General features: G+C 38.1%; 1 protein-coding gene across 1 annotated transcript in view; it reads right to left on the bottom strand.

Moving 5' to 3' along the window:
- HTR1F (5-hydroxytryptamine receptor 1F) overlaps positions 1-26205 on the bottom strand; it is a 144576-nt gene that overhangs the window by 20801 nt on the left and 97570 nt on the right. Inside the window, exon 2 of the mRNA XM_058186473.1 lies at positions 6974-7109. The gene's annotated coding sequence lies outside the window, so the exon portion shown is untranslated. The remainder of the gene's footprint in view (positions 1-6973; positions 7110-26205) is intronic.

The following is a 26205-nucleotide window of genomic DNA, read 5'->3' on the forward strand; positions in this document are numbered from 1 at the left end:
AAATGACTGTAGAATAAAAATTGGAAATATGCACCCATGCACATCCATCCATGCATGCACACAACCACAACCACCAACACCTTAACCTTATACCTTATAATCAAATAAATGAAAAAATACCATGTAATTTCCTCAAAAATCCCTTTCTTTGACAGAAATTTCAAAAGCAAATTCTCTTTCGTAAAATTAAATGAAAAATAATAGAAGCAGAACAATTTCTCTGCTGATATCCTTTGGAAATAGCAATAACACTTAGACTTATACACCACTTCACAGTGCTTTACAGTGTTCTCTAAGCAGTTTACAGAGTCAGCATATTGCCTACAACAATTTGGGCACTCATTTTACTGCTCTCAGAAGGATGGAAGGCTGAGTCAACCTTGAACCAGTCAGGATCAACCTTCAGGCAGTGGGAAGAGTTAACCTGCAATACTAACTACTGTGCACCACATCTTTTAAATGTTGCAATAGATTCTCTTCATTCTCTCTATAATTAATACTTTTACAAGTTGATCATGTAAAAGCATTTTCAATCAGTAAAGCATTTGATAAAGCAGACCATCACCTACTACTAGATAAAGTAGAAAAATGTGGGTTAGACAGCACTACCACCAGATGGATTCATAACTGGCTGACCAACCACACTCAATGTGTAGTCCTCAATGGAACTACATCCACATGGAGGGAAGTATGCAGTGGAGTATCTCAAGGCTCTGTTTTAGGCCCAGTACTCTTCAACATCTTCATCAATGACTTGGACAAGGGGATAGATGGGGGACTCATCAAATTTGCAGATGACACCAAGCTGGCAGGAATAGCCAACACTCCAGAAGATAGGCTCAAGTTACAGAAGGATCTTGACAGACTTGAACATTGGGTGCTATCTAACAAAATGAAATTCAACAGTGAAAAAAGTAAGGTTCTACATTTAGGCAAAAAAACCCAAAATGCACAGGTAACTTATATGTGGTACCTTGCTCAATAGTAGTACCTGTGAGAGGGATCTTGGAGTCCTAGTGGACAACCATTTAGATATGAGACAGCAGTGTGCAGCAGCTGCTAAAAAAGCCAACACAGTTCTGGGCTGCATAAATAGAGGGATAGAATCAAGATCACGTGAAGTGTTAGTGCCACTTTATAATGCCTTGGTAAGGCCACACTTGGAATACTGCATTCAGTTTTGGTTGCCACAATGTAAAAAAGATGCTGAGACTCTAGAAAGAGTGCACAGAAGAGCAACAAAGATGATTAGGGGACTGGAGTGTAAAACAAATGAAGAATGGTTGCAGGAACTGGGTATGTCTAGTTTAATAAAAAGAAGGATTAGGGGAGACATGATAGCAGTGTTCCAATATCTCAGGGGTTGCCACAAAGAAGAGGGAGTCGGGCTGGTCTCCAAAGCACCTGAGGGTAGAACAAGAAGCAATGGGTGGAAACTGATCAAGGAGAGAAGCAACTTAGAACTAAGGAGAAATTTCCTGACTGTTAGAACAATTAATAAGTGGAACGACTTGCCTGCAGAAGTTGTGAATATTCCAACACTGGAAATTTTTTAAAAAATGTTGGATAACCATCTTTCTGAGATGGCGTAGGGTTTCCTGCCTGGGCAGGGAGTTGGACTAGAAGGCCTCCAAGGTCCCTTCCAACTCTGTTGTTATTATTATTAGATGTTAATCATCTCCCCCAAAGAGCCCAATTCTAAAGCTTTCTATCTTCACATAATAGATAGTGCTACCAAAAAAAACAAAAAATAATAAAAAAATCAAGTATGTAGTCAAGAAATTACTAAACAAGGATGAATAATTCTAGCACTTTGATATTGCTTAGGAACAGAGATGGCAGAGTTGACCCATGGCCTCCCAAAAACAGGTGCTGAATGATGGAAAATAAGCTACCTTTCGATTAAATGTAGAATGAAGAAACCTTCCATAATTAACAACTCATGTATTTCCTTCCCTTGTGTCCTTGTAGTAGTTTCAATTTAAATACAAAGAATAGCATTGTATTCCCATCTAAATATTCTGGAAGAGTAATAGATCTGCTCACATTTAAAATCCATTATTATATTACATTTTCTTGCAGGAAATAAAAGACCAGGCCATTCTGTGGTGAGAATTCTTCCCCAAAAGGAACAAGTGCCCGAGGGTGATTAAAATCCTTAACAAATAGCTGCCTACAGGATTTTGCCTTGACCCTGTTATGCTTGAAGAATTCAAGGTCTCATATTTGTTTCATTGTTTCATTGTTTCATTGGTGATACTAATCTTTTACAGATGCACCCATAGAATACTACGTACGTACATACTACATACATACATACATACATACATACATACATACATACATACAAAGATACATAGATACATACATTTTCTTCCTGAAAAGTCAAGACTTTCTGATCAGAACAGGGACTTTAGCATTTGTTTAGGCTGTTTATTGAAAAATGCAGTCAACTGTGAATGTGACCCTGCTGGAACACAGTCATGAATGAAATTGTCTTCTTAAATTTGTCAACCATTTTCCTCTCCTGTTGCTCAAAAGTGCAATCACGTAAACATTACTCTTGCCTAACCTGCAAGTGCTTGTAAATGCAATTTTTTTCTACCTTATGAAACCTGCTTTTCTGAGACAGTTTTTTTGCTCTAAAAGATTATACCCTTTAAATGCATTGGATAAACCCTTTGTAGTTGCAAACAGGGTTACAATTTACCATGCTACCTTGAGACTGTGGGAACTGTAGTTTGTTTGGTTGCTTATTTATTTATATTTCATATTTTTAAACCACCCGTCTCCCTCAAAGAGTAGCTCTGGGCAGTGTACAATATAATATAACCGATAAATAAAAATAATAACATTAACATTTAAAATTAAATTAGGATTAAAAGTTTTACAATTATACAATTAGACAATTAATGACATTAGCCTGTGACATCTAGATTAGTAAATGAAGCTACTTCACATTGGGATGATGTCTAATAATATGTTTCATTGAATTTTCTATCAAATTTAAAGTTGTTTAGTTCAGCAAAAGGTTAAGGACACTATTATTTCTATATATCCTAACTAAGGAACCCGATATGACCGGATATCTGATATTTATATACCTGATATCAATAAAGTACAATAATTATAGAGACAACCAACAATTGAAATCTTTACAGTAACTTAATAAATATTCACTATGTTGCTAATTTATTTATTCAGCCCATGGCATACAATGTCAGGGAACCAGTGGTGGGATTCAAGTAATTTAACAAACGGTTCTCTGCCCTAATGATTTCTTCCAACAACCAGTTTACCAAACTGCTCAGAAGTTAACAACCAGTTCTCCCGAAGTGGTGCAAACTGGCTGAATCCCACAGCTGCAGGGAACTCTATACATTCTAGAAACACAATGCAGTCCTGACAGCCTAGAATGTCCTTACTGCAATGCAGGGGATGAACTAGTTTTATATCAATTACTGGCTGTTCTGGGCTCCTCTGCTGGTCTTGTTTTGTCTGGAATCATGTTGCACTGCCTCATATCCAGCCAGGTCTATCATTGGCTTCTGCTCTCTACACATACAAATGCAGCTAGGTTTTTCCCGCCAAAGTGGTACTCATCTATCTACTTGCAATGTTGGATGCTTTCGAACTACTCGGTGGGTAGGACCTGGGGATTGATTAATGGTCGAACCATCTTGTGAAGCTGGGTTTGAACTGCCTGAGTGCAGATCATTTCTGGCTGGCAGTTCCAACAGCCATAAGCCTCTGCACCAGGGTTGAAATTCAGCAGGTTCTGACAGGTTCTGGAGTACTGGTAGTGGAAATTTTGAGTAGTTTGGAGAACTGGCAAATACCACCTTTGGCTGGCCCCAGAGTTGGGTGGGAATGGAGATTTTGCAGTATCCTTCCCCTGCCATGCCCACCAAGCCACACCATGCCCACCAAGCCATACCCACTGAACTGGTAGTAAAAAAATTTGAATTTCACCATTGCTCTGCACCACCTCATCCCCCTCTTTGCACAAGTATATACAGTATTAAGAAATGTTGGATCATGATAAATTGCCTACATAATACCCAGTTTTTAAATGTGTACTCATCAATTCCCACTCCAACAAGCTGTTTAATTAAAAAATTGAAAATATGGAGATTTAATCTTTCCTATACTTTAAGGTAATTTGTTTTATAAATTAATTTTTTCATGCATCAGGATCTCGCTGAAGTTTCTTACAGACCCCAAAGAAAACCTTATTTGTAGATAAGCACAAAAAAACTAATTAGATCATGCAACTAACCTGCAGTTTACTGCAATATTTATTCCTAATCCCCCTTCTTCCATCTTTGATGAATTGTGCCAAGGATCACCTTCTAATGATACGCTCCAAAATTATCTTTAAAGTTGCATGCATCAATCAACCAACCAGATATAAACTGTGAAGAATAAAGATGCATGGTGAAATAAAAATCCTTACCCCCAAAGTTTCTCCTGACAAGCCTAGAAAAAGTCCCAGAATTACAATTGTACTTGGCTTTATTGATATTGTGGGTATATCATACATTGCATTTCAGTTAATAGTTCTGGTGAATGCCTAATCCTTAAAAATGACCAGAATGTTTATGTTAATGTTCAGAACAATGACCACTTTTTGATCTGGCTACTTACAAAGAACACTCTATGCTTTTTAACAAACTGGATATGTTGAATGCATATGTCTAAGGAAAAAGCAGCTTGAAGTGTTTGCTTCTGATTTGTTCTATTTTTGTTCATGCTCAAAAGATTTAGGTGTATTATGGGAAGGATGTAAACCCTAGAGGCCATACCAGAAGTAACAATTTGAGATCTTCTGCTAATATCTGCACGGGCATAGGCATTGTCAGAAAGTGCTTCCACGGATGATACTTCAAGATGTAAACTGCCTAGAGTTTGAAGTTAAAATTGGCAGTTATGCAAATGTTTTAAATAAAATGCTTTTTTATTGTGTAATTCCCTTTCTGCATTTTATAAAAATACAGACCACTATTTTGAACAGATGGTCTCCTTTAATTTCGTATTTGATCTTTTTCTTTTTTCTTTTTAATAGGAAATCTCTAAAGAGGGAACACACAGTGGCTTTTTGGTTGGGGACAGCGAGAATGGAATAGAATGATATTGGGAGGATTCATAACTGTCCATATTGGGCCAGTTCAATTCACATGTCACACCAACTCTGTTTTATTTTGTTCTACTCTGTTTTACTTAAAACGCTGCTCTTCCCCCAAATTACCCTGGGTGGCTTACAGAAAGAAAAATGTTATGTAGGCCTAGCCAAGATTACCTATTATAATTCAAAAGAAGGCCACTAGGGATTCAACCAACAATGTAATTCCAGTCTTGGAAACAAAACTCCATATTCAAAGATGTATTGTACCATATGGGTAGAAGTCCTATGAATAACTTATTAGGGAAATGTATATTATTGCTGAACTTACAACTTCTCAAGAGAGTTAAACTGGTAAACCTTTGAATATACAATTGAAGGCATAATTGAACTTAACTCTTGTAGTTCTCTCTTCTGTCTAAACAGAATTGCTAGTAGCTGCTGCAATCAGGGAAGACTTTGACTCCTGGTGTTATATTCTTAGGATGCTTTATTATTCCGATACCAAGGCTCTAAGAGTTGTAAACCTAATCTTGCGTAGCTTCTTTTCCAAAAACACTACACTACTAACCAGAGCATATAAAACATTTGCTAGACCAATTCTAGAATACAGCTTGCCTGTCTGGAACCCTCACCACATTTCTGACATCAATACAATTTAACGTGTCCAGAAATATTTTACAAGAAGAGTTCTCCATTCCTCTGAAAACAATAAAATACCTTATCCCACCAGACTTGAAATCTTGGGTTTAGAAAACTTAGAACTCCGCCACCTTCAACAGGACCTGGGTTTAACTCAAAGAATCATCTATTGCAATGCCCTTCCTGTTGAAGACTACTTCAGCTTCAATCACAACAATCCTGGGATTAGAAAACTTAGAACTCCGTCGCCTTCGACAAGACCTAAGTTTAACTCATAGAATCATCTATTGTAATATCCTTCCTGTTAAAGACTACTTCAGCTTTAATTGCAATAATACAAGAGCAACCAATAGATTTAAACTTAATGTTAACCGCTTTAATCTAGATTGCAGAAAATATGACTTCTGTACCTGATTCTGTGGTCTTTTCCCATAATCCCAAAGGCTTTAACCAAAAACTTTCTACTATTGACCTCACTCCATTCCTAAAATGACCATAAGGGGCGTGCATAAGAGCACAAATGTGCCTACTGTTCCTGTCCTATTGTTTTTCTTTTTTTCTTCTTATATATATATATATATATATGCTTATACCTCCTTATATTTCTTCATATGTATGTTTATATACTATATAATCTTTTTGTGTGATGCTTATGTATATTGTTGTGACAAAATAAATAAAATAAAATAAAAAAACAAAAAAACAAGTCCTCACAGTTAAACCCCTTTCTGAAACTCCAGCTCTTAAGCAGCATATATCTTCTGACCAGATATTTAATGCACAAATCCAGATGTTCATTAGATGGCAACCAACAGATTTTTAAAAAATCTAACTTTTTCAGTTAGATTTTTCAGTGTCTTGGTTTTAACAACCAACCAACTTATATTTTCAAAGATTAAAAAGTTCAGTCAATTGAACTTAAACAATCAAAAGGAAAAAAATGCAGTGTGTGGAATAATAGCGGCATTGTGCATGACAATTGGAGGAGCGTTTTTCATATGCAAGATTAGAATTTCTGTGAAGGGAACTGTAAATTGTAAACTGTAAATTTTTTAGTTGTACATGTTAAAACTTGTAACAGCTAGCTTTAGGGCAATATAATTTTCTGCTGCCTCTTGGATGGGCAAGGAGTATGGTGAAAATTTGTATGATAGAACAGAAACACAAAGATGATAGATACCACTGATCAAACAAGGGTTCTTATTAGACCTTTTCTTGAAGCTCCATCCATTGATCTGAACACTGAACATGATTCCAGTTTTAATCCAAAATTCTGCTTCGAGGTAAATACATTTCCAGTGAGGTTCTTTTGGGAAAGGATGGAAAATAATATTTATTTGCCATTCTGTAATAAAAAGAAGAAAAATTGTTATTGCAATGGATTAGTGGGTTCTGGACTTTCTTATACTTTTGCAATGTTTATCATTTTATATATATACATTTTATTAAATGTTTTATAAAGAATATAAAATAAACACCAGGAAGGAAGGAAGGAAGGAAGGAAGGAAGGAAGGAAGGAAGGAAGGAAGGAAGGAAGGAAGGAAGAAAGGAAGCAAATAAATAGAAGTTTCCAATTTCTTCTGCAGTAAATTTAAATACAATTACAATGTTAACTCTTGCTCTATGATTACAAAAAGGCTCACTTTTTTCTGTTATTCAGTTTTTTATAATCATCAAAATGATAAACCATGAGTGCTTTTTTTCCTGTTGCACATAAAAAGTCTATAACAATGTTTATCATTTTTAATGGAATTCTTGACATAGCACAACCTACCCTAGCCTGGTGGTTCCCAATTGTTCTGGAACTAGGATTCCTAGTCATCATAGTTTATATGAATGTTTTAATACATGATACTGTTTTTATGCTGTTGGTATTATTTTTTGCCCCATGCAGATGTACAAAATGTGTAAATGTTAACAGTTGGCATGCTTCACCTCCAACCTGTTTAGAAATCTGAAATGTAGATTTAAATATACATTCTGGACATTGGTCCATTAACAATCTGGAGCATCTCTTTTCTTGGTTCCTGACTGCATATCCCTGTAACTATGTTTCAATTAACATAGTTGTATTTCCTTTTCAGTCTTTCAAGGAAAACACATGGATATTAGGAATGGAGGAAATGGATCTGCAGCATAGAGTTTTTGCTCTCTGGCTCTTAGAAAATTGATTGCCCTAGAAGTGGCTTAAATTATTTTTATATGCTATATTTTCTCAAAAATATAGTGGCATTCATGTCTTTGTTTCTGAAAATATTTCCAAAACACTCTTGTGAAATATCTTGAATATGAAGTCCTCAGTTTAGGAAAGCAATGCAGGTAAACATTGACTCACCCTTACAATCTTAGTTTTGCATCAGGAATTCACAGTTTATTTCAAACCAGAGATTGGAGAGTAGGGGCTGTTCTAGAGGGAGTGGTAGTCTCCTACATAGTAGTTGTTTCATATGCCTCATATGCTTACAAAATGCAAAAGATAAGAAAGATGATAATTGGCCTCAAGGGTTATGTGTATATTAGGAAATCTGTGCTTAAGATCTCTTCACCTTGCTTTCACATTTGTCAAATATTATGGAAGACATCTGTTTCTCAAATTTTAAAATAGGGCAGTTTAAGACATTCAAGTAGGAGAAAATTGGATGCAGATAAAATAGAGGTTTGACAAATCCTTATATTTTCTTTCCATTTTGGAATAAACATACATTTCTGCAACAATGAGTGAAGGATTCCCCCCCTCCAGTTTTTTTCTTTCCAAAATATTTTTACTGAAATAAAGCTGGTCTTGGAAGCATTTCACTGAATCAAAAGCAAATGATAGCACGCAGGTGTTTGCCTGCAGATATTTTGTACCAAGAAAAATACTTAAGGCTTTTTGTTGATAGTCACAAATCGGGGGCAATGCCAAAAATTAACATGGCAAGTCAGTCGTATTCATTTTTATTGCATTCTGAAGCATTGATGTAATAATACAGTAGCAACATTTGAAAACAATTTACAGAAGTAAAGATACCATTTCATGGTAATTGCTTCTATAAATTTTCTTTTCCTAGGTTACTATTTTTAAAATGATCAAATATATTTGACTTGGTTATTCTTTAAATAAGATTTGCTTTGCTTGCTTCCTGAGGCCATTTTAGAGTAATTCCATTAATATAAACGAACCTCTAATTGCTGATCAGTAAGGATATAAACTTTCATTACTCAGCAAGACCACTCATTTTCATTATATATGTTAAAAAATGATGTCAGCATGTATTAACTTGTTTTCAATCTAAATTTAAGTTCTTTGTACTTTCCGTTTGTTAAATAAAAATGGCACTGTGTCTGTGTCTATTCAATATGCTGTACTATTTGTATACTTTCCCCGTTTTCTATATAATTATGTCAGGCATTTTATATAGTTGTGTGTGAAAATGCACTCTGTCCTGTAGGGGTTATATTAAAAAGACATATTCAGATATGATGATATACATCAAAATTCATGTTATGATTGCAGCCTGCAGTATATGATATTCAGACACATTACTTTTCAGGTAAGTAACCATGAGTAAGAAGGAGCCAGGTACTGTATGCCAACTTGTTGAAAAATTATTTCTATATTAGTTTACACATTTAGCAACAATCATTTTTAACCAGATACAGCAAAAATGCACACCATTTAATTCACTTAACAAAAGGATAGCTTAATAGAATAGCAGAGTTGGAAGAGATTTTGGAGATCATCTAGTTCAACTCACTGCCCTATTAGGAGACCATATATCATTTTATACAAATGGATGTCCAGTCTCTTCTTAAAAGCCTCCAAGTGATGGAGCACTTATAATTCTGAAGGCAAGTCATTCCACTGGTTGATTGGTCTTGCTGTCAGGAAATTTCTCCTTAGTTCTGAATTGCTTCTCTCCTTATTTAGTTTCTATCCATTGCTTCTTATCTTGCATTCTCGTCTTTAGAAAATAAGTTGACCCCCTCTTCTTTGTGGCAGTTTCTCAAATATCAGAACACTGCTATCTTATCATCCCTAGTCCTTCTGTTTACCAGACTTTACATACCCAGTTCCTACATCTGTTCATTATATGTTTTCATTTCCAGCCCCTTAATCATCTTTGTTGATCTTTTGCTACACTCTTTCCAGAGCTTGATGCTTATTTACTAAAATCAACTAACATCAAATAGTTAACTAGCAATAATGGGATAAAAGGCAAGCCAAGAACAAAGACAAAGAGTGACATGAAAGGCACAAATTTTCATTATGTGTATCAAAAGGTACAAAATTTCCAGACTACTGGAGCCCTGTACATAATTTGCCGGGAGAGTCCTACAAAGAGTGGCTTTTGGTAATTCCAACTTTAACCCTTTTATGTATATAACAGAAGCAGAATAGAAATGAAAAGCCAGATGATTCTTCCTCTAATTTACAACATAAAAGAATAATCTGATAATAATCTAATCATTATGTCCTGCAAGTCTGTAGAAGACTGATAATGACATTTATGGCTTTGAATACAAGGGATCAATTATGAAACTGAGAAATATACCAGAATCCAAAGCCTCACAAAAGGCTCTCTTGAAGATCAATAAAAGTTAAATAGAAGCTTCCAAAGATTTTTCTTCCAAAGATATGTGAATTAAGAACATTATTTTTATATTACACTTATCATACAATCCCTTTTTCAAATTGGCAGAAATCTACCATGGCCAATTCTGAACAATTCAAAGCAATATGCCTCCTTGATTATTTTTTTTAACCATAGGTTTTCCCAGTTTTAAAAAAGAGAAGCTGTTCTTAAACTTCATCATGTTCATACAGAAGTTATAAAAAGGAACAGTTTGAACCCAAGACACTCTTTACCAGCAATCAGCACCCAGATCAGCATAGATTAACTGCAAGTTTAATATCAGACCATAATCAAGTAAATAATACCCCATCAAGAAACTGCCAAAGAGCCAACAGTAAAAAGCCAAACTAAAGACTCTCTAAGACCACCTACACACCAACACTGACAGGTAAAGCCACCAGAATATAAACTGACAGCAAATTGCACTCTGTACTAGCACTGATGATGTTACTTAGTTTGGGTAATGAGATACCTGCAAGATAATAAACAAGTTCCAAGAACACTTAAGGATCTCTCATTTCAACCCCGAACTACAAATATTCTTCTTTATTGGTACTGCAACCAATGTCATAAATACATGCCAGTAACCAAATGTCCAAATTTTGATATAACCATGAGAGTGTTGCAGCAGTTTTATGAAAACCACTCATAAGACACTTTTGTCAGTGCTGTTTGTAACTTTGGACAATCACTAAAGGAATGGTTGTAAGTCAAGAACTACCTGTATATACTTAATGCTAGTTTATTCACTTTATGATATAGATAGATCATACACATATAATCCTAAAACAGACTGAAATTTGATAAAATATAATATTGGTTACTGTTGGTCTTTGGAGTAGATCAATGATGCTTTCTGTTGGATCCTTTTCACCAAGTCGGAAGAGGGTGAGGCTATTCAAATGAGAGTCTTCCATAAATTGAGTCATAGGCTCTTCAGTAAACAGAATTCAACTTTAGTACTCATATTATTAAGCTACAACATTCCCTTAAGCCTCATTTATGCCTTATATCAGCAATCTGTAATTTGGCACTTTCTAGATGTGCTGGGGTGTTACCTCCTAAATTTCTCTAGCCAACTTCACCATTCTGCAAATTCTAGAAGCTGCATCTCCAACACATCTAAAGGAATGAGATTAGGTAACAGTGCTTGCACACTGATGTCAAAGAGCAATCACTCTTTTCCTTCCTTATAACATCAGAAAACATTATCAATTATGCAATAAAAGCATAAGTAAAACTATGTTTCATCAGGCCAAGGGCCCATCAAATTCAGCATCCATTTCCCATGGTGACCAAACTCTTGTATACTAGAATCCATAAGCAGAACATGAAAGACATGGCTTGTTCCAATGTTGTTTCCCAGAAGTTGTTAATTTCATTTATAAAGTAATGCCCTACACAAACTTTGCTTAACCGTGAAGGGAAGCAGAATAAAATTTAATATAGAGTCAGTTCCTGATTATTTTCATGATAAAATCTCATGATAAACTAGCTTTCAGGCTGAGACATTTTGATTACTGAATAAAGTATTTGAGCTGACAGCCTTTTGCTGCCTAATTCTCATTCTTTATATAAAAATAATTAACTGAGCCTCTTTCTCTTGCACAATAACTGTTGACATCCTTACGGCATTTAAAACAAGGCTTACACAAGGGTGGATGGCTTTAAAATTTAAGCTGATTATTCAGAATTAATAATGAAGGACTAGCTTCTGATGGGAGCTAATCTGATTGTGTAAAGCTAATTCAATTTTAAACTTTGCCCAGAGATAAAAATATGTAAATTTAGTAGATATTCAAAATGCTACCCACTTTTTTTTTTAAAAAAAGAGAATAATTTCATACACATATTGCCAATACTATTCATAATAATTCTCAAAAGCTTTCTGAGTCATTCATGATTGTACTAAAGCAACTTTTATTTGTAAGAGCTCATTCAAGATAAGAAATTAGCAATCAAGTATGGAAAATATGCTTCCTTAAATGTGTGTGTGTGTGTGTGTGTGTGTGTGTGTAAATACACATGCACGACTGAATTTTTTTAAAAAACTAGGATTTTAGCGTGAAAGGTGATAGCATCATAAATTTGATTAGTTTTCTTTTAAGAGTTGAGAAACTAAATGTTGTTTTCCAGTTGCAAATACAATTGGAAAAAAGAATAATTAATATATCTAAAAAAGAATAGTCATGCCATATATTTGCTGCAGTTATATTTTGCCTTTCCTTGAGAAATTCAAAGCAGGTCTTCCCTTCCAATCTCCTTTGAGCCTTGTGACAATCCTGTTACTAGCCCAATGGCTCCCAGCTTTTATGATTGTATGATAACTTGAAAATTTTGTCTATGATCACAATCTTACACCTGACTACTATTCCATGCTGTCTGACAGTCTATCTATATGTAGAAGAAAAAGTTACGGTAATATAGACTGAAACCACACTGTTTCTGTTTTCCTTATACAAGTAACAATCTTGCACCTATATTGTATTGCACCTTGGCTGAAAATGGAGATCTTTAAGAACATGAGTGGCTATACTCATTTAGAATAAAATGAACACTGAATGGTTGGTTTTGCCCATTTTAAAATGTCTAATTTGGCTTTTTTAAAATTTATATCTATAGGATTGTAACCTAAGTCCTTGAAAGCACAGATGCTTCATTGTTTTAACTTTATTTAAAAGGGTTTTTTTCATATCAAAGGAAGAAGCTGGCTAGTATTAATGGTGTAGGAGGCAAGATTAGAAGATTAAAATTTGAGAAGAGTGTGTAAGCGAACTCTCAAAATAAATACAGATGTACATTTTTCAGCATAGTTTCCTCTAGAGTCAGCTTCAAGCAACAAACTTCAAAAATACATGCAGACATAATTAGAGATTTATTACATGGCTTCTTTGTTGTCATGGCAAGGGTTTAAAACTGGAGAGAATCACAATTTTGACCCTTATTGTCAACATCAATTTACATTTTGAAATAATGCTTATTTGAAAATGCAAGTATTCATTTAGGTATTTGTGAGCTAAGGGTTATTAAGATTTTAGACCATCTTATTCCAATAAAAATGTTAAACTAGTTGAAGAATTTGGATTTTTACAAATTGGAAATATTTATTTCAGTTTTAGATTTTGGTTGTGGATATAAATTAGTGGTAGCGGCGGCAGCAGGAGGCTCCACTTACCCACCTGGACCTTTCTGTGCATGTGCAGAAGCTTCTGTGCATGAACAGAAGCATCATGCATGCATGCACATGTGTGCCCACGAGCGAACAAGTAGCGAATGAAATTGAAACCCACTACTGATATAAATGTATAAATGAAGGAATAAATAAATGCTATCATTGCAATGGATCTTCAAAAATCAAATTCTATTGTTCTTTGAGATAAATATTTAAATAATTTTACTAACTTTGAAGTTGGTTATTTCATGTACTTTAGAATTATGTTAGAATAATCTTTTTAACAAATCAAATGTTAAAGCTTAATATAAATGTTCTTATCATTTTAAATTTAGATTAATTAATTGGATATTTCAGGGAATGTCTAGAAAGCTTATTTGGCAAATGATTTGCCACCTATAACTGAGATTTTGGCAGGCCTGGAAGAGGCGTTCCTTCTCACAGATGTGCCTACTTGGTAGTAGCTGCAAGGCAGGTAGATGAGAGTGCGGTGGATGACAGTTGTTATTCATGAAATCTTGATGACTTTTGGCATCTAATTCTACAGTGAACCTAATGTGAGAACCTTTGACTGAAATTGGGCTCTAGGGAGCATTTTTTATTTTTTCTGCTGTACTGACCTCCCTGTTCCATGGATCTGAACTGTTAGATTTTGTGAATGGTTGATTTCTTAGTATTGATAGCCATTGAGACTTTAATATGCCCCCAAGTACCACGGAGTTTAAGAAAGCTCAGGATTTTATGGTTACCATGACCACCATCAGCCTAATCACTAAGGCCAGCTGTAGATGGCAGACAGAATAACCTTCAGGGAGAGAAATATTTGTCAAGGCAACCATCAATTAAAGAAGCCTGGGTCTGGGGCAGGAATGTATGTAAAGTTTTCTAGAATCTTCCTAGTTCTTAAGTGAGAAAATGGGAAGACACATTTAGTATACAACAGATTATGTTACTCTAACCTTATATTGATAGTATTGGCCTACATGACTTGGTTTCTTAATCTGGTCTAGCTAGAAGGGCTAGACACCAATGCAAACCAAGGATCACACATTAAAACTTTTGTCTTGTAGCACTTATAATGTGATCTGATAGTGATTGATATTAGCATTCAGTTGTTTGCCATGATTTGATTATTCTGAATGCTTTTGGCTTGTTGAAGCCCTCTCCATCCCTGCCTTCCCAGGAGTAGGATCTATTAGTCTTCAGCTTTCTCTGAAACCCATCAGGGTTCAATACCATCTTCCCCAGGTGGTAATGAAGCCTGATGGGTTTCAGAGAAAACGGGGTTTTTTGTGCGTCTGAGGATCTGGTGAGCAGTTTGACTGAGTCATTAGCACAATCTAGATTGGATGAGACCAAGGATGAAGACCTTGTAGTGGATTGCTCTTATGAGGCCTCTTGCTGTGCACTAATCCCAAAGCACTCCTTGATTCTCTGATAAAGATAGGTATAGGTATAAAATAGCTACTATTGCTTGTCTGTTTTTTTGTTTTTTGTTTATTTATTTATTTTTGTTTGTTTGTTTTATTTATTTGAATTTATATCCCGCCCTTCTCCGAAGACTCAGGGCGGCTTACACTGTGTCAAGCAATAGTCTTCATCCATTTGTATATTATATACAAAGTCAACTTAATTGCCCCCAACAATCTGGGTCCTCATTTTACCTACCTTATAAAGGATGGAAGGCTGAGTCAACCTTGGGCCTGGTGGGAGTTGAACTTGCAGTAATTGCAAGCAGCTGTGTTAATAACAGACAGGCTTAGTCTGCTTAGCCACCAGAGACCCCATGGCAAATACTATACAAAAGTCATAACTGGAAGAGTAAATGATAATACATTCTTTTTTTTCTTCCTATAATTCTATAATAAGAATAATTAAATCCTTCAGGCCTAGCTAATGATTCACTTCATTAGAAGATAACCTTGAAGAAGATTAAATTTAGATGCATGCTATTCTATGTGAAATCCAGATAGTTTGCTGTATTATTTTCTATCTAAAGCAATTCACTATAATTTTGTGTCAAATATAAAGTTACATGTCATGTCCACAAATTGCCAATTCTCTTCAGCAATATATACTACAGAGTACTTCAGATGGATTGCAGTATTCTGAGGTACCGAAAAGTAATATTAAAACCATCTACCTTGCTTACTACAGTCATTCTTCTCTTGCTAAATCCAATAATGATTTTATTTCGTCAAAAGACACAATGAAACAGATTTATCCCTTTTGTTTGTTAAATTCCTTGCATTATTTGACAGAAAAATTGACATTGCTATAGGTTTTATCATAATAATTAAAGGAATATAAATTTCACTAAAAGTTTTAGATGATATATATTTTATATAATATCTATGCTATACTGATATATATTTTATATAATATCTATACTATACATGTAATGTATATTTTTCTCTCCTTCAGAGATCAAGCTAATAAGTAATTTAAAATATGGAACAAATTAAATGAAAACATCATGTAAAATAGTTGATTCAAGTAGGACATCTGTTCTTGAATAGGTGTGCTTATTCATTAGTTTCGGAGAGATTATTATGAATGAGACTTCTTTGTCCTTCCAAATTCTCTGTGAAATTCTGCAAGCAGAACCACACCAAACATTTGGTGAAATTAAACAGTCACTAGGAGAGCCTTTCACTAGAGTTAAGCTCCAACTCAATGTGCTCCTGACCCTGCATCTGGATCAATCATGTACTTGGACCAAGGATTCACACTTTCCTGAGCATTTTATAATAATAATCATAACAACAGAGTTGGAAGGGACCTTGGAGGCCTTCTAGTCCAACCCTCTGCCCAAGCAGGAAACCCTACACCATCTCAGACAGATGGTTATCCAACATTTTCTTAAAAATTTCCAGTGTTGGAGCATTTACAACTTCTGCAGGCAAGTCATTCCACTTAATAATTGTTCTAACTGTCAGGAAATTTCTCCTTAGTTCTAAGTTGCTTCTTTCCTTGATTAGTTTCCACCCATTGCTTCTTGTTCTACCCTCAGGTGCTTTGGAGAACAGCCCGACTCCCTCTTCTTGTGGCAACCCCTGAGATATTGGAACACTGCTATCATGTCTCCCCTAGTCCTTCTTTTTATTAAACTAGACATACCCAGGTCCTGCAACCGTTCTTCATATGTTTTACTGCTGTACTGGCCATTTTTTAGGAACTTCACCTGTACTCAAGGGATTTAGTTATTGGCTGAATGATGCCAACAGGGAAGTAAATGCAAAGAAGTCGCAGTATATAAAAATGATAGATATTCCTCCCAAAATTCCATGAAATGCCTTAAATTCTAAAAATTGTTGTTTTTGTAAATAAACAACCAGCATGCATACACCTTCTACACAATTGAAAGAAAAAATCCATTAAGTAAGCATGTGCCATTTCTGTTCCCGTCATTTACTGATTCAATGATCAATATTTTCATTATTAATTTAGAGCCTGGAATTGGATGCGGAATGTAAGCAGTTCTACTTTCTGAGTGTGAGCACTGGTGGACAATTTCCAGGTAATTAATCATTTTAAAATATTCTGAGACAGCTGAGGCTTGCCAGACTTACTAAACAATATGCTTGATGGCTCCTCCTCAAGATGGCCGCTGAAGGGTGAGGGCTTTCTTTTCTTACCCACAATCTGCTGTGTTTGCTGCTGGAGCTGATTCTTTGGCAGTTTTGTCCCCTGGATTTGAATGGGGACACTTAGGAATGACCCAAGACAATTTTTGGATGACTGTGGACCCAGCGAGGAGAGGGAATCTTGAAGATTGCAGCTCCCTGTGGGAACAGCCAGAAAGCCTGGTCTTTTTACATTTCTTCCTATTGGCAGAATGTTTTTGTAAGCATGCATGGGACTTCTAAGTGGAGTTTTTGAACTTTTGCTTTTGCATTTTATCTTTAAATGTTAATTGTCTGGCTGAATGCTGATTTATTTCTGTAATGTATCTTTAAGAGTTTTGGAGGGAAAATAGAGCGGGAAATAGCACGTTGCTGATTGGCTGAAGCCTCCGACTGAACTGTATATAAAGAGGGGTTTTTCCGTTGTTGGTTGCTGGGTTCACTATAAACTAAAGAGCTGTTGTTACTCATCTGGTCTCCTGCCTCGTTATTGCCCGAATCTAACACTGGCGACGAAGGTGGGATCTCGAGGCAAAAGAGCGCCAGGAAAGAGCTGAGCTAACCAGGAATACACGAACCCAGCAAAATAAGGGCGGATAGCAGCGATGTCCAGCTACACACCGCCAGCGCCATTCGACCCAGCTAAAGAAAAATGGGGGTCATACATGGCTCGTTTCGAGTGCTTCCTCGAAGCGAACGAACTCCAGGGAGTCTCCGACAACAGGAAGAGAGCGTACTTCCTAAGCCACTGCGGTTCGGAAGTTTTCGACACCGCAGAGTCGCTTTCGGAGCCAACGCCGGTACAGTCGGTACCGTGGCAAACCCTGCAGACCGCCCTTCGGGCTCACTACGCACCGACGCCCTCAAAATTCGTTCAAAGGTTTGAATTACGGCAACGGATGCAACGAGAGGGCGAATCGATTCGTGTGTACATGGCAGCGCTGAGAAAAGCCGCTAACCATTGCGAATATCGAGACTTGGAAGACGCATTACTCGACCAATTCATTTGCGGGGTCAGAGATTTCCGATTGCGACGGCGGCTGCTGTCCAGAAGCAACCTAACACTGGCAGTCGCCTTGGATGAGGCCAGGGCTCATGAGATGTCCACCCAAGCGGCAGAAGCCCTGCAAACACCGATCACACCAGGGACTGGGGTGAAAACAACCCCGGTCCACAAGGAGGAAGTCCAGGCCGACGAGGAAGAGGAAGAAGTCTTCCACACCGGGAGGCCAGAGAAAGAAGACCGGGGCGACTGCGCGAGTTGCGGGGGACAACACCAACAACAATACTGCAAGTTTAAGGATGCGACTTGTCGGCGGTGCGAAAGGAAGGGGCACATAGGGCAGGCCTGTTGAGCGCCCCAACCTTCCCGCCAAAAATTCAAACCGACCAATCAGAGCGCGGGAACGGCGAAGCGGCCCGTGATTGGTCGATTCAAAAAAGGCGCGAAGCTTAATCAGACTGCCGTGAGAGTGGGTCAAGCAGCCACGCGCCTTGAAAAAAAGATTTTTACTAAAACACACATTGAAGGGGTGCCGTGCCGAATGGAAGTGGACACCGGTTCATCGATCACGATCATGTCCTGGGACACTCTCGTGAAAGACTTGCCCGCCATCGCGAAGCGCAAGCTGCAACCACAGAAACTAAGGGTACAAGATTACCAAGGAAATCGCATCCCCGTCCGAGGGGTAACGTCTGTCCAAGTCAAGTATGGACAGCACAAGAAGACCCTGCCCATCACCGTGGTCGACGGAACCTTGCCGAGCTTGTTGGGACTGGACTGGTTCCGGGCATTGGGCATGGGAGTGACCGGAGTCTTCCGAAACGACGTCGACCTAAAAGACGAACTAATGAAGGAGTTCGGGGACGTCTTCAAAGACTGTTTGGGCAAGTACGAGGGGACCCCGATCTCCTTTAACCTTGACCCACAGGTTGCCCTATCCGGTTAAAGGCTAGGAGGGTTCCGTTCGCCCTAAAGCCCAAAATTGACCGGGAGCTGGACAAACTAGTAAGCCAGGGAATACTAGTGCCAGTTGACCATGCGAAGTGGGAGACACCCATAGTCACCCCAATCAAACCGGACGGGTCGGTCCGGATTTGTGCTGACTACAAGGCAACGCTTAATAAAGCGTTGCAGAAGAGTGCCTACCCCGTCCCAGTAGTACAACACTTACTGCACTCTTTGGGGCAAGGCCAGGTTTTCGCCAAGCTAGACTTGGCCCAAGCCTATCAGCAGTTACCCGTAGATAGCAGCACGGCCGAAGCACAAACAATCGTAACGCACAGGGGTGCTTTTAAATGCACCCGGTTACAGTTTGGGGTTAGTGTGGCTCCAGGGTTATTTCAGAACCTAATGGAGCGGCTATTGCAGGGACTCCCCGGGGTGGTACCGTACTTTGATGACGTACTGGTATCCGCCGACAATCTAGAAGACTTAGGGGTACGGCTGAGAAAAGTTTTGGGCATTTTCCGGTCCGCCGGTCTCAAAGTCAAACTGAATAAATGCCAGATCGGGGTAGGATCCGTGGAATTCCTGGGCTACCGGATAGACAGGGAAGGAATCCACCCCACTGAGAGCAAGGTTAGGGCAATCAGGAAGGCCCCAGCTCCCCAAAACAAAACGGAGTTACAGGCATTCTTAGGTCTGGTCAACTTTTACGCGGTATTTTTGAAAAATAAGGCGACCATAGCCGAACCGCTACACAAATTACTAACAAAGACAGCTGTGTGGTCTTGGGGAAAGGCGGAAGCTAGGGCATTCGAAGCAGTAAAAAACCTTCTGTCTAGCGATAGCCTACTGATTCAATACAATGGCACGCTGCCATTGGTGTTAGTTTGTGATGCATCTCCCTACGGGGTGGGGGCTGTGCTCAGCCACAGGTTACCAAATGGCACAGAAGCCCCTATAGCATTTTACTCCCGAACAATGTCATCGGCTGAAAGAAACTATAGCCAGCTAGATAGAGAAGCCTTGGCCATAGTCTCCGGGGTAAAGAAGTTCCATGAATATGTATTTGGTCGTGACTTCGAAATCGTCACAGACCATAGACCCTACTAGGTCTGCTGGCAGGCGACTGCCCACCGCCCGTGGCACTTTCGCCTAGACTGACCCGATGGACTATCTTTCTGGCTGCGTATTCTTACAAATTACTGCATCGGCCAGGAAAGGAGTTAGGGCATGCGGACGCTTTGAGCAGATGCCCATTACCAGAGACTATCGAAGACCCCACTCCGGGCACACCCGTCCTGCTAATTGACTCTTTGGACTCTGGTCCAGTCACTTCCAAGGAGGTGGCTCGGGCTTCTTACAAGGACATTACAATAAGAACTGTAATTGGTTGGGTGCAAAGAGGATGGCCGGGTTTGGAAGCGCCACATAGACCAATTAAGGAAAAGAACAACCAAAAATCCAGAAACAGACGAAACAGGCCCTGACTATCCAATGTTTGAATCCACAGCTAACTCAAACCCGGGGCAAACGCGGGACTTATCTGAGTTCGATGAGGTCCAGCGACACCAACCGGTCCCTCCTGAAGAAAGCAGGGACGACTCTGCAAATAATCCAGGGCCGGATGGCCTAGAGGAGGAGCTGAGAGGAACAAACAGTCCCTCCGGCCAGCTCGACTCACTCCCAGAGAATGAATTGCGCAGGTCCGAAAGAGTTAGGAGACGCCCAGTCTACTTGCGTGACTACGTAGAGAAATAAGATGCTAATTTCATGTAAATAGGGGTAAAATGTTTTCTGGGAGGGAAGGAGTGTAATGTATCTTTAAGAGTTTTGGAGGGAAAATAGAGCGGGAAATAGCATGTTGCTGACTGGCTGAAGCCTCCGACTGAACTGTATATAAAGAGGGGTTTTTCCGTTGTTGGTTGCTGGGTTCACTATAAACTAAAGAGCTGTTGTTACTCATCTGGTCTCCTGCCTCGTTATTGCCCGAATCTAACACTTTCAACCTCCTTCTGGATTTTAGCTGTTTTTTTCCAGCTTTTTCTCTTTGATTTATTTGGCTGGTTTCATCAACTCCTGCCTTTCTATACGGAAACATAGCATGTGCCTCTGAATGAGGAAAATATTTACAGTTGAATTAGATATCATTGACTATTCATTCCAGGTATCTGTATTTTATTAATCTGCAAAAGCACTTTGGATCAAAATAGTCAGAAAGTATCTTCTTTGTTCTTTCTGTATATTTCCTACTCCCCTTATTACTTCATTGAGTAGCAACATATGAGATTACGGAAAGAAAGAGGAGTCGGACACTCAGGGGAAAAAGAGACTGTCTAGCATCATGCAATCTTTAGCTGAATTTGTTTTCTTCAGTCTAGGTCATTAGGTACTATTCTGCTTACTCTTTCATGTCTGGACCGCTAGCTTGCTTGCTCTTTTCCTACTTTCCTCCTTTCTTCTGAAACAACAGGATACCCCTGTTCACTTGATCACATACCTGGACTCTGGCCTAATTACTGTTGTTGATTCTCTTTTGCTTCAGCGACTTATGGCTTTCTATCAATGCTCTGCATTGAAATTATAGATAAATAATGTAAAACCAGATGATGGGTGAAAAGAGGATGGCCGGGTTTGGAAGCGCCACATAGACCAATTAAGGAAAAGAACAACCAAAAATCCAGAAACAGACGAAACAGGCCCTGACTATCCAATGTTTGAATCCACAGCTAACTCAAACCCGGGGCAAACGCGGGACTTATCTGAGTTCGATGAGGTCCAGCGACACCAACCGGTCCCTCCTGAAGAAAGCAGGGACGACTCTGCAAATAATCCAGGGCCGGATGGCCTAGAGGAGGAGCTGAGAGGAACAAACAGTCCCTCCGGCCAGCTCGACTCACTCCCAGAGAATGAATTGCGCAGGTCCGAAAGAGTTAGGAGACGCCCAGTCTACTTGCGTGACTACGTAGAGAAATAAGATGCTAATTTCATGTAAATAGGGATACAATGTTTTCTGGGAGGGAAGGAGTGTAATGTATCTTTAAGAGTTTTGGAGGGAAAATAGAGCGGGAAATAGCACGTTGCTGATTGGCTGAAGCCTCCGACTGAACTGTATATAAAGAGGGGTTTTTCCGTTGTTGGTTGCTGGGTTCACTATAAACTAAAGAGCTGTTGTTACTCATCTGGTCTCCTGCCTCGTTATTGCCCGAATCTAACACTTTCAACCTCCTTCTGGATTTTAGCTGTTTTTTTCCAGCTTTTTCTCTTTGATTTATTTGGCTGGTTTCATCAACTCCTGCCTTTCTATACGGAAACATAGCATGTGCCTCTGAATGAGGAAAATATTTACAGTTGAATTAGATATCATTGACTATTCATTCCAGGTATCTGTATTTTATTAATCTGCAAAAGCACTTTGGATCAAAATAGTCAGAAAGTATCTTCTTTGTTCTTTCTGTATATTTCCTACTCCCCTTATTACTTCATTGAGTAGCAACATATGAGATTACGGAAAGAAAGAGGAGTCGGACACTCAGGGGAAAAAGAGACTGTCTAGCATCATGCAATCTTTAGCTGAATTTGTTTTCTTCAGTCTAGGTCATTAGGTACTATTCTGCTTACTCTTTCATGTCTGGACTGCTGGCTTGCTTGCTCTTCTCCTACTTTCCTCCTTTCTTCTGAAACAACAGGATACCCCTGTTCACTTGATCACATACCTGGATTCTGGCCTAATTACTGTTGTTGATTCTCTTTTGCTTCAGCGACTTATGGCTTTCTATCAATGCTCTGCATTGAAATTATAGATAAATAATGTAAAACCAGATGATGGGTGAAAAGAGTCAAATCTGATCCTCACTTTGCTGTCTAGTTCATGCTGCACTGCTAATTATTACTCACATTGCACTTCACTGTTTAATTTTGAATAGTTTTATGACTAACCTATGACTAACCTAATGAATACTAATGACTAATATATTGTGGAGTTGTAGCAGACTTAAGTTTTATATTCTTGTGATAGATTGCTGGATATTTTAGGAAAAATGGAAAAAAAGTATTAAAAAGAACTCACTAAAGAGCTAGAAGCCAAAGTTATTAAGGAAAAAATTCTGATTCAATGCAAGCTGCAATGCATGCCATGTGATATTCCATTCTAGCATACCTGTTTGCTGTGCAGTCGTATTTCTTTGGGCCTGCTTTAATATTGGAAGGTACTATATATGCACTGATTCAATAAATACTTGGTCCTGCACATTTAAGCATGCCACAAACAAATCCAATGAAGACTAGTTTTAACCAGACAAAGAGACAATACCATAGCTCCTAGCTAATGAAGGAGAGAGAGAGGTTAACAACTGAATAGGCCTGTTAAAACAACAGGTTTAAGAGACTATACTTACTCAAGATGGGTTCAAACCCTGCAGTCATACAATCAAGTGAATATTAACGTTTCCCAACAGAAATCTCTGGTTACAATGTTATCGTTATCTGTCACATGCATATGGAAACTGAAACTAGCTCAAACTACAGAAAGTTAGTTAGAAGCTTTGGAAAGCAAATTTCCCAGAAAAGACCTAAAAGCAGAGGTGGGTTTCATGAGGTTCTGACCAGTTCTGGAGTACCAGTAGTGGAAATTTTGAGTAGTTCGGAGAACCGTTAGTAAAAATTCTGACTGGCCCTGCCCCTATCTATTTTCTGCCTCCCAGGTCCCAGCTGATCGGGAGGAAATGGGGATTTTGCAGTAACCTTTCCCTGGATTGGGGAGGGAATGGAGATTTTACAGTATCCTTCCCCTGCCATACCCACCAAGCCACGCCCATAGAATTGGTAGTAAAAAAAATTGAAACCCACCATTGCCTAAAAGAGATGAATTCATAGCAAGATTCATCAGGAAGTTTTCTGACCCTTCATTTTCAAAGTGATCGGGAAAATAATTGGCTCTGTGTTTATGGAATGCTAAAGCATACATCAGAATAAATACGGTTGGCCAATTGTTGCAAAAAGATACTAGAATATTGTTTGTGCCCTACACCATGTTCCAAAATTCAGCAAAAATTAAAAATAATTATTGGAAGAAGAAATATCATGTTTCCAATGTTTGGGTTTCCCCAAATCACACATAACTCTCCATTTATTTATTTATTTATTTATATTAATAGTGAGTAGAGTAGATTTAAATTTATTCTTAAACAAAAGGTACTTTTATTTAATCAAGTAGTTGGCTCTGTTTTTTCTTCCAAATTTCTAGGCCTTGTTTCTGAATTCTGAAATAAACTTTTCAGGAAAGGGAAGACTACTCATGCTAGTCCTGATCTTGGTTTTAAGCTAAAATCTCATGCAAATTAAGTTTATTTAAGACCTTTAGTTTAAAGAATATATGGGCTAGTTTAGGGCAGTGGTAGGTTTCAATTTTTTTTACTACCGGTTCGGTGGGCGTGGCTTGGTGGGCGTGGCAGGGAAAGGATACTGCAAAATCCCCATTTCCTCCCGATCAGCTGGGACTTGGTGGGCAGAGAATAGATGGGGATGGAGCCAGTCAGAATTTTTACTACCGGTTCTCTGAACTATTGAAAATTTCCACTACCTAATATATTCAAATATGTTCGGGATTGCTTTCTTCCATTTCATCTTTTCCTTTTCACAGCAATCCTTTTTTCTTCTCATTTCTCTTCCTCCCTCATTTCTCTTCCTCCCTTCTTTCATCCTACCTTCTTTCTTCTCTCCTCTCCTGTTCCTTCTCTACTTCCCCTTCCTTTTCCCCCCTCTTCCCTACTTCCTCCCTATCTAACCTTCTGTCCCACTCTTATTTCCCCTACCTTTCCTCCTCTCCTCTTCCCTTTCTTCTTTCTCTCTCCCGCCTTCTCCCTTTCCATCTCTCTTAAAATTAAAACAGTTAAAATTTCTACTACCTGTTCTCCAGAACTGGTCAGAACCTGCTGAAACTCACCTCTGGTTTAGAGCCCATATATTTTATTTTTACTTAATAAAAATTGGCCTTCTCAATAAAATAACTTTCTCACATCTATTATTTAAGCTTTATATAAACTTTTCATGATTCTTATATTTTCAAAAAGACCAATAGGTGTATGCAGAGCAATATGCATTACAAAGAGTACAAATGTTGCAAAGGGCCTTTTCTGAAACATTCAGTACAGCAACTATTTCATCTTATGATTAAAAAACGTTAAAATATGAGGAGAAAAAAGAAACACAATCCTACCTCTGTATGGTTCCCTAAATTGTGAGCTATTGAATAGAATCAATTATTGAGAATGGTAATTTTTTAAGCTATGTTTGTGCTCCCTGTGCTCCAGTTCAAATGGAAAACAACATTATCTCTTCAACCAATAAAACTCAACAGAGGAAGCCACAAGTCATATGCAAGAGACATTTCAGCTTTCATGCTGAAGCCTAAGCAGTAGAAATGGGCCAAGCCATTAGTACTTATCAAATTACTTAATTCCATTCTGTATTTCTGAAGATACAATGAAAACAAAGCTCTAGATTTTTCAGTCAATTAATTTATTTATTAGGCTTGTATTTGTTGCAACCAGAGAAGTTTGGATTTATTAGGCTACATACAGAAATAATGTTCCCTAACATTCATTTGCTGGGTATGGTTCTTCTATTTCAGTCCTTCGATTTAAACAACACATGCATAGTAATATTTCAATCATAGCATGTCTTTCAACGGACTGTCTATTTCCTGAATTTAGACTTCTGGTACATTTCTGGAACTATTTTCCTTCACGGCAAAGGATTTATTCTGGGCCTTTTATTTGCAGAATAACAAAATCGCGAGTTGGAATGAACTCAATCATCTGTCTGCTTTAACTGTTTTCAAACATTTCATTTTCAAATAATTCATTCAAACATTTAATTAACTAAGGGATAAGTTTGGCATTCTTTAGGATACTAGCAAATTGGAGAGGATTTTGTGGTGCATACACATTTTTCATGGATTACTAGCAGATGATACCAAGAAGATACCAATTAAACATTATTATCCCTTAATTTAAAAAATATACTAGGTGGGCCATTATTGATAGAAGCAGGAGCTCTTCATTCTCCTAGCAAATGGCTGT

Source organism: Ahaetulla prasina, chromosome 5, assembly GCF_028640845.1.
Source record: "Ahaetulla prasina isolate Xishuangbanna chromosome 5, ASM2864084v1, whole genome shotgun sequence".
Classification (NCBI taxonomy): domain Eukaryota; kingdom Metazoa; phylum Chordata; class Lepidosauria; order Squamata; family Colubridae; genus Ahaetulla; species Ahaetulla prasina.